This window comes from Culex pipiens, chromosome 3 (assembly GCF_016801865.2).
Source record: "Culex pipiens pallens isolate TS chromosome 3, TS_CPP_V2, whole genome shotgun sequence".
Lineage (NCBI taxonomy): Eukaryota > Metazoa > Arthropoda > Insecta > Diptera > Culicidae > Culex > Culex pipiens.
The window spans coordinates 98725170-98737938 of record NC_068939.1 but is presented as its reverse complement, the minus strand read 5'-3'; the positions used below and the strand labels follow the sequence as shown (position 1 = coordinate 98737938).

The window sequence follows — 12769 nt, the reverse complement described above, 5'->3', positions numbered from 1 at the left end:
ACTTCCATCTAAATATTCTCAAAAGTGAGATTTTCATTGAAAATTCAATGCTAACAACTTTGTAAAACATACCAAAGCTGTAAAACTTAATCCTGAAAAGTTATTATCGATTTAAAAAATTCATTTTTGTATGAAAAACATTGTTTCCCCTACTTTAGACTCGGGTATCAATGGGTTAATCTCAACCAATTTAGCTCAAAATTTGCACAGATGCTTAAAATAACCTTATAAACCATTTTCCGCTTGTGGAGCAGGAGCTCATTTTTTCTGGGCACCCTAATATACATCAAGCTCTCATACCATGTAAATCATCGTTAAATTCTCGGGTCAGTTCTATCAACGATGATACATTATTGTCTTGTCAACAAACTGACGTTCGCTATTAAACACACATTTGTGTCCCGGTTGATCGATAACCCATTTCCATACCATACCACTCGCACGCAGGTGTCCTCTCGAACATCCATTACGTTGATAAGCTCACAATCAACATTGAAAGTGGATCATCAAAAACCGACTGTCATTCTACTGCTGCTCCTACTCCTCCCAACTCCAACACACTACCCAAAGTGTCAAGATCAACAAATGAAACTTTAAAAGCGCATAAAATTGGCTTCCTCCTTCCTTCTTCCTGCCGACCCCCATCCGGTGACGACAAAGCGTCCTCGTCGAGTGCCACTGGTTTTTGTATAGTCGCAGTCTACAAATTTCCTTTCCACGAATCGTCCACAACAACGCCGACGCCACCACCACCAAGACCGTTGAGTGTGTTTTCCAACATGATTCACACACTTGTGTACATCCGGTTTGGCCAAGCCACCAACGACCGCCGTGTGTTGTCGACTTCCGTAGAAACGAGAGAGAGAGAGAGAGAGAGAGCACGTGAAAAGAGAGCACAACGGAACGGAGAAAGCTTCCAAAGCGAAGCACGATAAAGTCAGACCAAACCACCAGCAGTGACGTTTCGATTCACACAAACACACACTTCCGCCCACCACCACACATTCAACCAAAACGTGTGACTTTCACGTCACACCACCACACGCGAACACGGCGACGACCTCTGCCGAATGCCGTGTCCTTATCCGACGTCGCGACGCCACCGCAAAAGGCGATATGCGGGCGCAAAACCACATTGCACCCGGCCAAGGGCAGATCCATCGCGCTAGCAGATCCATCGCACTGGCAGATCCATCGCACTGGCAGATCCATCGGCATCATGTGTATAGTACGATGATGATACCCACCCAACGCCCACTATCAGCAAAAGGGAGGGGAAAGGGGAGAAGGATGACACACAAGTGTGATCCTTTTAGTTCAAAGCTTTGTCGGGATAATCGTAGCATCAGAATACTACAAACAACCACCCAGGCGTGCGGTGAATTCGAGTGGGCGCAATTGCACGATTGCTTGTATGACGAAAGGCTAGAGAGGGGCAAGAAAAACTGGACAACCGATAAAAGTCTAGTGACAAAAGGGTCGAGTGGTCAAACAACCAAAAAAATCTTAAAAGGACAAAAGAGCTGGATCTCCGTTCGAAGATTGTTCAGATATTTTCCTTTCCCTATATCTCATTTGTCCTTTAAACAACTTTAGTACTAGTAGATGGAGATCTGAATAAGGTTAAAAAAAAAAACTTTAACTTCAAAACAAATCATCCGCATTGCATCTAAAACTTAAAAAAAAAATCTATCAAGATTGATTTTGCTTGCAAAAAAAAATTGGTGATTTTGTTTAGTGTGCAGAATAATTCTTAAATAGAACTGAAGACATCAAATAGCAATTACAAATTCATAGCACTTTTGTATTGATAGCCTCAAAATTTTCATGGAGACTTATATGGACGATCGAGTGATGCAAAAAAGCCTTTTTGGACATAAGGTAAGGAAGGATGCAGTCTCATTCAAATGAAAAAAAAAAACGTTAATTAATCCACCTTTAGGTGGTTGGTGCCTTCCTCACATTCATAAAGTCAGTACATTCAGCCAAAATAGCAACATTCCCCAACTTTATTACTCATTTTTTTATAGGGTTTTCAGACCTTCAATCTTTCTGGCTCATCGGCAAGGTCTGATAAAAAACCTATCCAACGATAGTTCACATGGAAGATTCGGACAATATCTCTATCACAATATCTGAGATCCAGCCTCCAAAAAGTGTATAAATAAAACTTAAGAGGCAGTATTTGTAGATTCTGCTCGGTTTGTTCTAGAGGTAGTATTGAGGTGCTCCGATTTGGATGAAACTTTCAGGGTTTGTTTGTCTATACATGAGATGAACTCATGCCAAATATGAGCCCTCTACGACTAAGGGAAGTGGGGTAAAACGGGCTTTGAAGTTTGAGGTCGAAAAAACATAATAAATCTTAAAATTGCTCCCATTTGCGTAAAACTTCATCAATTCCAACTCTCTTAGATGCATTCGAAAGGTCTTTTGATGCACTCCAAAATGCGCCATAGACATCCAGGATTGGTTTGACTTTTTCTCATAGCTTTTGCAAATTACTGTTAAAAATTGATTTTTTTAAAACCTTAATAACTTTTTGCAACAGCCTCCAACACCCATACTCCCATAGGTCAAAAGTTAGGGAATTACATGGACTATAAGCCAACGGTATTAACTTTTTGGCCAATCGCAGTTTTTCTCATAGTTTTACGATTTTTCTATAACAAACATTTTACAACGTTAGTTTTTGCCCTGTAGGCCGCCATAGCGGCACTTTTTGGTCTCAATTTTGACATATTTGGAATCCTCAGAAAATTTTACATTAGATTGAAGTGTTGGAATTTTGAAAGTTTCATCCAAATCGGAGCACCTCGATACGACCTGTTTCACATCGGTGAAAAACTCGCTCTTAAGTGCTAATAACTTTTGATAGGGTTTTCAGATTCTAAATGTTTTAGGTTCATTTGAAAGGGCTTTAAATTATCTAACTAACGACGGGTCGCATGATGGACATCATTTTCATTGAAATATCTGAGATCCGGCCTTCAAAAAGTGTATAAATAACACTTAAGTACTAAAAACATTTGACAGGGTTGTCAGATCTTCAATGTTTTGTACGCGTTGGAAATTTCTTTTAAATACCTTTCTGAAAATGTATAACATGACGGGTTTTCTTACAAAAACCACCCTTTTTACAATCTTGCTATACATTTTTAGAAAGGTATTCAAAAGACCTTTTTAACAAGCTCAAAAGATCTAAGATCTGACCACCGTATCAAAAGTTATAAGCACATAAGTGTTATTTATGCTCTTTTTTAGGCCGGATCTCGAATATTTTGATGAAAATGTTGTCCGGGTCTATCATGCGACCTGTCGTTGGATAGGTAATCAAAAGACCTTTCCAACGAGTTCAAAAGATTGGAAATCTGACAACCCTATCATGAGTTGTAAGCACATAAGTGCACTGGATTATGAAGATCTGACTATCCAATCTGATGGCATGCATAATGAGTCAAATTGATAGAACATAGAAAATCCGCCCTTTTGTGTCTATTTTAGATCGCATTAAGAGCGAGTTTTTCACCGATGTGAAACAGGTCGTATCGAGGTGCTCCGATTTGGATGAAACTTTCAGGGTTTGTTTGTCTATACATGAGATGAACTCATGCCAAATATGAGCCCTCTACGACAACAGGAAGTGGGGTAAAACGGGCATTGAAGTTTGAGGTCCAAAAACACGAAAAAAATTAAAATTGCTCGCATTTTCGTAAAACTTTATCAATTCCAACTCTCCTAGATGCATTCGAATGGTCTTTTGAAGCCCTTCAAAATGTGCAATAGACATCCAGGATTGGTTTGACTTTTTCTCATAGCTTTTGCAAATTACTGTTAAAAATTGATTTTTTTAAAACCTTAATAACTTTTTGCAACAGCCTTCAACACCCACACTTCCATAGGTCAAAAGTTAGGGAATTTCATGAACTATAAGCCTACGGTATTGACTTTTTGGCCAATCGCAGTTTTTCTCATAGTTTTACGATTTTTCTAGAACAAAAATTTTACAACGTCAGTTTTTGCCCTGTAGGCCTCCATAGCGGCACTTTTTGGTCTCAATTTTGACATATTCGGAATCCTCAGAAAATTTTACATTAGATTGAGGTGTTGGATTTTTGAATTTGATTGGAAAAAATGCCATTCAGAATTAATTGAAATATTATTTAGCATTTTGTCGGATTAGGGGTAAAACTAGTTTTCGCCTACTTGATACAGCATTTGACGTATTGATCATAGGGTAAATAAGATCTATTTCTTTTTTCAAAAATGTTTTATTTAATTATTTTTTAAATCAAAGTTACAACTCCAATACTTGTAAAATGTTTGTTCTAGAAAAATAGTAAAACTATGAGAAAAACTGCGATTGGCAAAAAAAGTTAATACGGTAGGCTTATAGTACATGAAATTACCTATCTTTTGACCTATGGAAGTGTGGGTGTTGAAGGCTGTTGCAAAAAGTTATTAAGGTTTTAAAAAAATCAATTTTTAACAGTAATTTGCAAAACCTATGAGAAAAAGTCAAACCAATCCTGGATGTCTATTGCACATTTTGAAGGGCTTCAAAAGACCATTCGAATGCATCTAAGAGAGTTGGAATTGATGAAGTTTTACGGAAATGCGAGCAATTTTAAGATTTTTCATGTGTTTTGGACTTCAAACTTCAATGCCCGTTTTAACCCACTTCCCTTTGTTGTAGAGGGCTCATATTTGGCATGAGTTCATCTCATGTATAGAAAAACAAACCCTGAAAGTTTCATCCAAATCGGTGCACCTCGATACGACCTCTAGAACAAACCGAGCAGAATCTACAAATACTGCCTCTTAACCTCTAAATGTGAGGAAGGCTCCAACCACCTAAGAGTGGATTAAGCAACGTTTTTAGCATAACTTTTGAAGTACTAAACTAAAATTGCTGATTTTAAACAGAGACTTATCGGACCCCAAGACGGATCGAATGAGACCAAAACGGTAAAGTCAATCCGGAGATAATCGAGTGACATTTTTTTGTCCACCCACATCCACACAGACATTTGCTCAGAACCTGATTCTGAGTCGATATGTATACGTGAAGGTGGGTCTAGGAGCTTGTATTAAGAAGTTCATTTTTCGAGTGATATTAAAGCCTTTCCTCAGTAAGGCGAGAAATGCAAAAACAATGGAAAAGAGACATATAGTAGGACAAAAGCATATATTTCTATTAGGTTCCTAGAGACCTTCTAAGTGTGAATATAGGTATTCGGTGCCCTCTCCCCGTGCCCATACCTTCACACTTAGGAGACCCGGGAGGCGGAGTCTTGTCGCAAAAAGAACGATACACGCCTGTGGATCCGTTGACGAAACCGCAAGGTTTAAGAGGGCCACATTATGAGATGTTACGTCGATTCCGTTCCGTCCTAGAGACCATATAATATTGGCATATCAGCACTTTGAATGAAATACAGTCATCCCACATATTCGGAACAGTTTATAGATCGGCCAATGTTCACAAAATCATAGAAAAACGATAATTGAACATAACGGTTGTTGAAACTCAAGCTCAGTTATTTTTTATGAATGGTCTGGTATTTTTTGTGAAAATATTGGTTAAAATCAGGTGTTCCACGATTGTGGGAGTCACAATAACATCCCACAATTATGAAACAGGCAATTTGGAGGCAGTGTTTTGCTGCTCTTGATAAAATAGTCTTGAAATGCAGTTTTTTGTTAAAACGGAAAAAGGTGTTCCGAATATGTGGGATGACTGTACCTTAACCTGTCCAACATACGAGAACTCCCTTTATTACTTATCACGCCATTAGGTTTAATTAACGACATTGGTTGTTATAGAGCATTTGTGGAGCACGTCAAAGTAAACATTTCTTTGAATAAATATTGTTTTTTTTTAATCCCAACTAATATGAACAATGAACAAAAAAACAGATTTGAAAGGCTTATTTCCAATTTACCGGGACCGTGGTGTAGGGGTAAGCGTGATTGCCTCTCACCCAGTCGGCCTGGGTTCGATCCCAGACGGTCCCGGTGGCATTTTTCGAGACGAGATTTGTCTGATCACGCCTTCCGTCGGACGGGAAGTAAATGTTGGCCCCGGACTAACCTAAAAAGGTTCGGTCGTTAGCTCAGTCCAGGTGTAGGAGTCGTCTCCTTGGGTCCTGCCTCGGTGGAGTCGCTGGTAGGCAGTTGGACTAACAATCCAAAGGTCGTCAGTTCGAATCCCGGGGTGGATGGATGCTTAGGTGTAAAAAGAGGTTTGCAATTGCCTCAACAATCAAGCCTTCGGACACCTAGTTTCGAGTAGGAATCTCGCAATCGAGAACGCCAAGGCAATGCTGTAGAGCGAATAATTTGAATTTTGAATTTGAATTTCCAATTTAGGTTAAGGGTCATCCATAAACCACGAAAGTGAAAGTGATTATGAAAAAAATAAGAAAACCTATTTTAAAATCTTAAGCTCAAATTTCTCTATTTTAGCGTTTCTCAACTTTTCCTTGGCAAAGTACCCCATTTAGTTTTACTCAAGCTATTTTTACCCCTTAGTATTCATAAATAGTAAGTATTTTTAAATGTCTAAATACTTATTGTAAGAAATCTGAACAATTTCGGCACAATTTTTTTCAATATTCTGTTACCGTAATCCGGGGTGACATTGATAGAATTTAAATAAAAATGTTTGAAAACATGTAATGACTTTATCTATAATAAGCTGCGTTAAAATCTCTTATTGAAAAAATCAAGCTGCAGTTGTCATGACAATGTAGTTCTTACTTACTTACAGATTAACGGTTACTCTGTGGATTAACCCTCTACAACCCAACCCCGCCCCTATGCGGGCTTAGATCTAAAAATTCGTGAGCATTCCATTTTTGATCTTTAAAAAGCAATGGAAAGAAAAACTCTTAAAATTTAAGAAACATCTTAGGTTGGAAGTGTAACTTGTTTTATGTAACTTTGTCAATGTTTTTAAAATACCATTTTTTCTGGGGTCAACTTTGGCTGTGTTTCTTACTAACATTTACTCTATATTATGTGAAAATAAGCATGCATGCATTTGTGTAGAGTACCAGACTATGCCTCTAAGCATTTTTTTACAATTTAATGGCATCGTTCTATAGTAGAAAATGTGAAAAACAAGCGAAAAATTGAAAATTGACTGTAAATACATTAAAAAAAACTAGATAGACAAAAGGTAATGATAGAAAGTGGTAGAGTAAACCAAATACTATCGGAACCAAACATAAACTAAACAAGATAAATGCAAATTAAAACACTAAAAATGAAACAAGAAAAATATCAAACAAGAGAAGTAAACTTTTTCGTAGAACAAAATTGAAAAAATAATTGTTCTCTAAGCAAACCTGATCATAACCAATAACTTTGCAAAAGATCTGTGATTAGAAAATCCCATCTCAAGATACGGACAGATTTTCGAAAACGTTCATAGCACTTGTGTATTTTAAGTCAGTTTCCAAACCGCAAGAATAAAATACTTGGATGAAAATTTAAAAAAATGTGGTGTGTTGTGGATATTTAATGATCATTTAAAGTCAACCATTAGAGGGGTCTTCCGGTATCCCCTTAGAACACTCGTAGTACCCCAGGTTGAGAACCGCTGCTCTATTTAATTAAACGTAAAAAATGTATTTTAAATAGTTTTCAATCAATTGTAAAGGTTTTTCAAATTTAAATTTTCAGCGCTGATAAATATGAAATTTGTGAAGGGGGAAGGGGACAAAAACTAAAATACAATTTGCATAAATATTTTATGGATACGCATGGTTGTTTTAGTATTCCAAAAACAATGTTGAGCTTTTAAGATACCAATTGGTGACCATCAGTCATCCCAACAACTTCGGAGTTTGTTTTGTCAAACAGTGAGTGTAACAAACACCACAAACTATAATTTGTTCAAAGTTAGACAACTCCAAAAGCATCAGCTTAAATATCCTGTTGAGCAGTAACATGTCAGACAAACTCCTAATGTATTCATCAAAATCGCTGCGCTCACAAACAATCCTTTGAAGTCATGAAAACACAGACATTAGTATGTGTTCTCCACGGGACATTTCCAAGCTCGGTGCAATTTATAAAGTTCGCTGGCACTGCTTAAGTGCCTTCAAGACCTCCAGCAGCAACAACGGTAGCACATTCCGGTGTTGGCCACAAATGAATGAAAACTTTTGCTGATGCCGTTCATAAGCTATGCGGTCTGGGTGTGAGTTTGTGAGTGTATGTGTGTGTGTGTGTTTCAAAGCGACAGCACTGAAGGTTCCGGTTTTTACTTTCTTCTCTACAACCCACATACATGCAAACACGAACACATAATGCAGCTTTCGGATTGTGGGTGCCACTCAACTAGCTGACTGAATTGGTTAGGTCTTTTCCTGTGATGTTTGCTGCTGCTGCTAGTACATTTTGCAAAAAATCACTAAGAAGAAGGCAAAGTGGTTCAACCTTTATGTGGAGAAAAGTGGTCAAAATTAAGCAACAAATTACTCAATATTAAATATTCAATTAGAGGGTAAAACATTGTTATCAAACTTATCATTAATGTTTCATTGAAAGATAAACTTATTTTTATTTTGGCTCACAGTATAGATTAACTATGAGCATTTTACAAGATATCGTAAACACATTAAATTACTATCATGAAATATCAGTTTTTAAAAACATTGATCCCTTGCTCTTTTTGGATTTCCAACTTGCTAGTAAGTTTTAAAATAATTATCATGATGGAAATCCATGTTAATGTTTTGGGTTTGTCAACGCATCAAACGTTGTTCTATTGCATATTATGTTGTTAAATTTAGATGGTTTAGCAGTTGTAGCCCCTAGCAAAATTAGGGTGTTTTAAGAAATAAACTTTTTTCCCCATTTCTGAACTGTTCGTTCTCTTTAGTACGAACCAACTCTCAACACCCTACTTTTTTTAAATTCAACATCTGCTGAAAGTTACCCCATATCGCAGCTTACAGTGGTTACTGCTTAGACATTATGCTTAAACAATCCAATGGTTAAGAGTGGGTTCATTTATTTTTAACACGAAGTTTTACATTTTTTATTACCTTTGCTTAAATTCTAAATCAGTTGCTTGGAATTGATGTCAATTTGAAGATTTTATTCAGTTCCAACCGTTTGAGATTACTGCTCCGCACAAACATGTTGAGATTAATGATTAATTGTTGTTATGATGCAATAACATAGCAGGAATTCTGGTTATCACAACAAACTGGTACTGAACTCCTCACACCATCGTTAATCGACCGAGTTCTGTGTAAAACCGTTTCAAGGCTGCGAGCGAATTAAAAAAAACAGATAGAAGAATACTCAGATTCTGTACGTTCTGATCGACACATGCAGTTCATTCATTATTAGCACAGAAAAAAAAATGATGGTAATATTCATCAGGGATTGGTGACATATTTTGTGTCAAAAAATGTGTAATATTATATGAAGCACTGGTGAGTTTTCAACAGTTTCTGATAAATTTTCATCAGGTTCACATTTTTTTTGTAAAATTACTCAAAAATAAGTAATATGCAACCTACCAAATTTTCAAACTTCAAAATTCCAAACAATGCTGTATGTGAAATGTAAAAAGCAATTTTGAAGTTTGAAAATAAAAGTTTTATCAAAATTCATGAATGTTGGTGACATAAATAGGGTAATTTTGATGAAAATTTGAATTCTTTCATGTTTTGATAATAACAATAGCCCAATAAACTTTGAACTTGCACAGAAAAAGTCAATTTCCATTTCTGTGCACGGTTGAGGTGTAAAATAAACATTATAAAATAATGTTGAAGACTTTCAACTATAAATTTCGATTTCTATGACATTATTTATGAAAAATAACATAAACACCATTGTGCTTCAACTGCACCGAGAGACCTGACCTGACCCGATGTCGTACACACACACATGGCCACCAGAAGCAGCAGCAGATGCGGTGGCGGCAACAACGACGACGACGACGACGGGAGGCAAAGGAACTTGGCTAAAGGAATTTTGACACGCAATCGAGAGTGAAGCAAAATCAAGGATAATGCCGAGCTCCGTCCGTTCAACGACTACCAACTGGTTTGGCAGGATGTGGTCGTCGAAGTGCGGTCAGGAGTGGGGCCGTCGCGAATCCTGTAGTGGTGGCCAGTCATTTGTTATCTAGGCGTGATTTTCGGGGTTGAATCCCGCTCGCTCGTTGAAGGATTTACTGATTTATTTACCTAAATCTTGACTAAAAGAGGGCTTTTCGCTCCCGCCACCATCGCTCCAGGCTGATATCTGCTCCCGCTCCTACTCCTGATTCTGGCAAGGACTCAGGACCCGCCAAGGATGAGATTTTTCCACCCCACACACAGCTATACGACACGGACTATTTTCTCTTCCTTGTGTGTATATTGATCACGAGCATCCGCGTACACTTTTCTTCGTATTCTTTTGTGATTTTTCCTTGCTTCACAACACTTCAATTTGTAAGCTGCGTCGGATTTTCATATTTTTCAACCCTGATCCAAGGGCATCCGGATTCCACTTTATCGAATCAAGGAAAGGCGAAATCTTTCACATCACCACCATTTCTCTCCAGTTGTGTGGAAAAAGAACCCACCAACTGCGTGATACATTTTCCTCGCTGCTTCTAGGAAAACTTCTAAATTCATTTTATTATTTCCCACCGCGGGGGTCAAACACAAAGCTGAACCGACCCCACCAATTGAGGGGTTGTATTGAAGAATTTTCCTTCCGAAAATTGAACTTTTCTCCTTGTTGAAATTACTGATTTGTATCCTCGGAACTACACTCAGAGCGCGTCGCCACCACCAAAAAAAGAACTTTTAGAAGGACAAAATTTCTCTTTTCCCGTTTTTTATGTAACCAGCGAATACATTTCCTGGCTCAATGCTAGCGTTACTAATAATCACTCGACTCTGATGGCAGCTTACGGAGGAAAGTGTCTAATATACGACTTTCCAGGAGCGTTCGCGCTCTCGTCGAAAGTTTCCGTGAGCGAAGCTCCCACTCTCTCTCTCTCTCAAACAGCTTTTCATTGTTCCACAGCACACACATCACCCTCGATAAGCACGCGTTCATTCAAGTTCATCCCGCGTTTTCCAGTTTCCATCGCAATGCCATGACGCGCTTTTCAAAGCTCTCTTTCTTTACACACACACTAACACAGGCGCGCATTCAACCCTCCGAGAGCGCACACACACAAACAACAACTGGGGGGTGCTTTTCCTTTGGCGGGACTTTTTTTTTACGAATGTCACACAACACAGCGAGGCGAGTTGTATACGTAGGTACTACACGGACAACGCACACACTCTTGCCGCGTTTGATAATGAAAATGTTTTTACTACTGACTGGCGGGGCACTCGATGTTCCTTCTTCTCTGCTGTGTTCGTGTTCTTTATAGTTTGATGAGCCAAACTGATTCTGGCGTGGGTTGACGTAAATGACGTCCTTGTTTCCCAACTTGGGGAGTTGAGCTGGCCACAAAAACACAATGAAAAATTTTGATTATTATGTAAATATACATTTTCATCTGTTAAATCATTTATTAAATTTCCTGTAATATGATATTTTGAGATTGTCTACATGTATGTAACGCCTATTAAAAACAAAAATGTTCTTGTTTCGTTTTCTTTTATTCGCTGTATTTTAGCAACCAGAGGTCCAATCTTCAATATCTATAATTCTCTTGGAAATTTTCAGAATTTTTCGAAAAAAAATCAGGATTTTTTTTTAAAATCGAATAAACGGGAATTTTTCAGTTAAAATTACACTTCAAGCGTCTATATCTAGAATACGGTGCAATTTATCTAAAAATCTGTAAAGTACTATTCGAATCAACTAAAAAATTTATTTTTCCAAAAAACTTTTTTTTTCTTCAAACAATTATTAACCAGGCTGCAACATTTTTCTCCATATATTTTATGGCTCAAAAGTTGCGGTTTTTTGTCCCCTAAAACGTATCAAAAATTCTCAAAAATAAAAAATACGAGTTTTTGGGAAATAGATTTTTGTGAAAAAAAAAAGTTAATTAAAAACTCGGTTATTTTTTCCGTATACCTATTCTTCTGAGATTGACGGTGCAAATTATGATATTTTCTATGAAAACAGACAATTTTTCAGTAAATTGCAAATCACGAGTTCTAAACGATTTTGGGGAATTTATCGCATTGTTCCTGAGGCAAAAATATTTCAAAATCCGGATAAGCCCGAAGATTTTCGCCACATCGCCTTTTTTGGGACTCATGGGGGGGGGCTCATGCTAAATTCGAAGGGAAGCATGAACTTTGTGGTCCTCAGGAACACAATTGCATACAATTCCAAAATTGTGTGAAATTTATAGGAGAAGTGAACCGCACTATTTCTCCATACAACAAAACCATTCGGTCTAATTGTTTTTTTGAAGATGTGTTTCTTGTTAACTCAAGAATCTGTGTGATCCCTTCCCTGGTATAATACTTCAAAACATTTACGATCGCAAAAACATCTACCCAGTTCCAGTTGACAATGCTCTCTATGAGCATATCATTCGGTATGATCATGTTGTGAAGTGAAATTACTGAATACTACACGAAATGAACTTTCCAATGCGTCTGCGCATTTTCTTTGAAGAACATCATACAAAAACATAAATGTTTGAATTCTCGTCCTCTCTCTCCGGACGCCTGCATCTATGCAAGAAGCAAGGCACAATGCTTGACCGTAAATTTACAAACGAGTTGGCACATGATTACGAACCAGCCTACACGCTGCATAAACCAAAACA

At 37.6% G+C, this 12769-nt stretch overlaps 1 protein-coding gene across 2 annotated transcripts in view; it reads right to left on the bottom strand.

Moving 5' to 3' along the window:
• The window catches only part of LOC120421410 (heparan sulfate glucosamine 3-O-sulfotransferase 5), a 48038-nt gene extending 37131 nt beyond the window's left edge, over window positions 1-10907 (bottom strand). For both annotated transcript variants that reach the window (XR_005605977.2, XM_039584617.2), the window contains exon 1: window positions 10218-10907. The gene's annotated coding sequence lies outside the window, so the exon portion shown is untranslated. The remainder of the gene's footprint in view (window positions 1-10217) is intronic.
• Between the last annotated feature and the right edge of the window lie 1862 nt (window positions 10908-12769).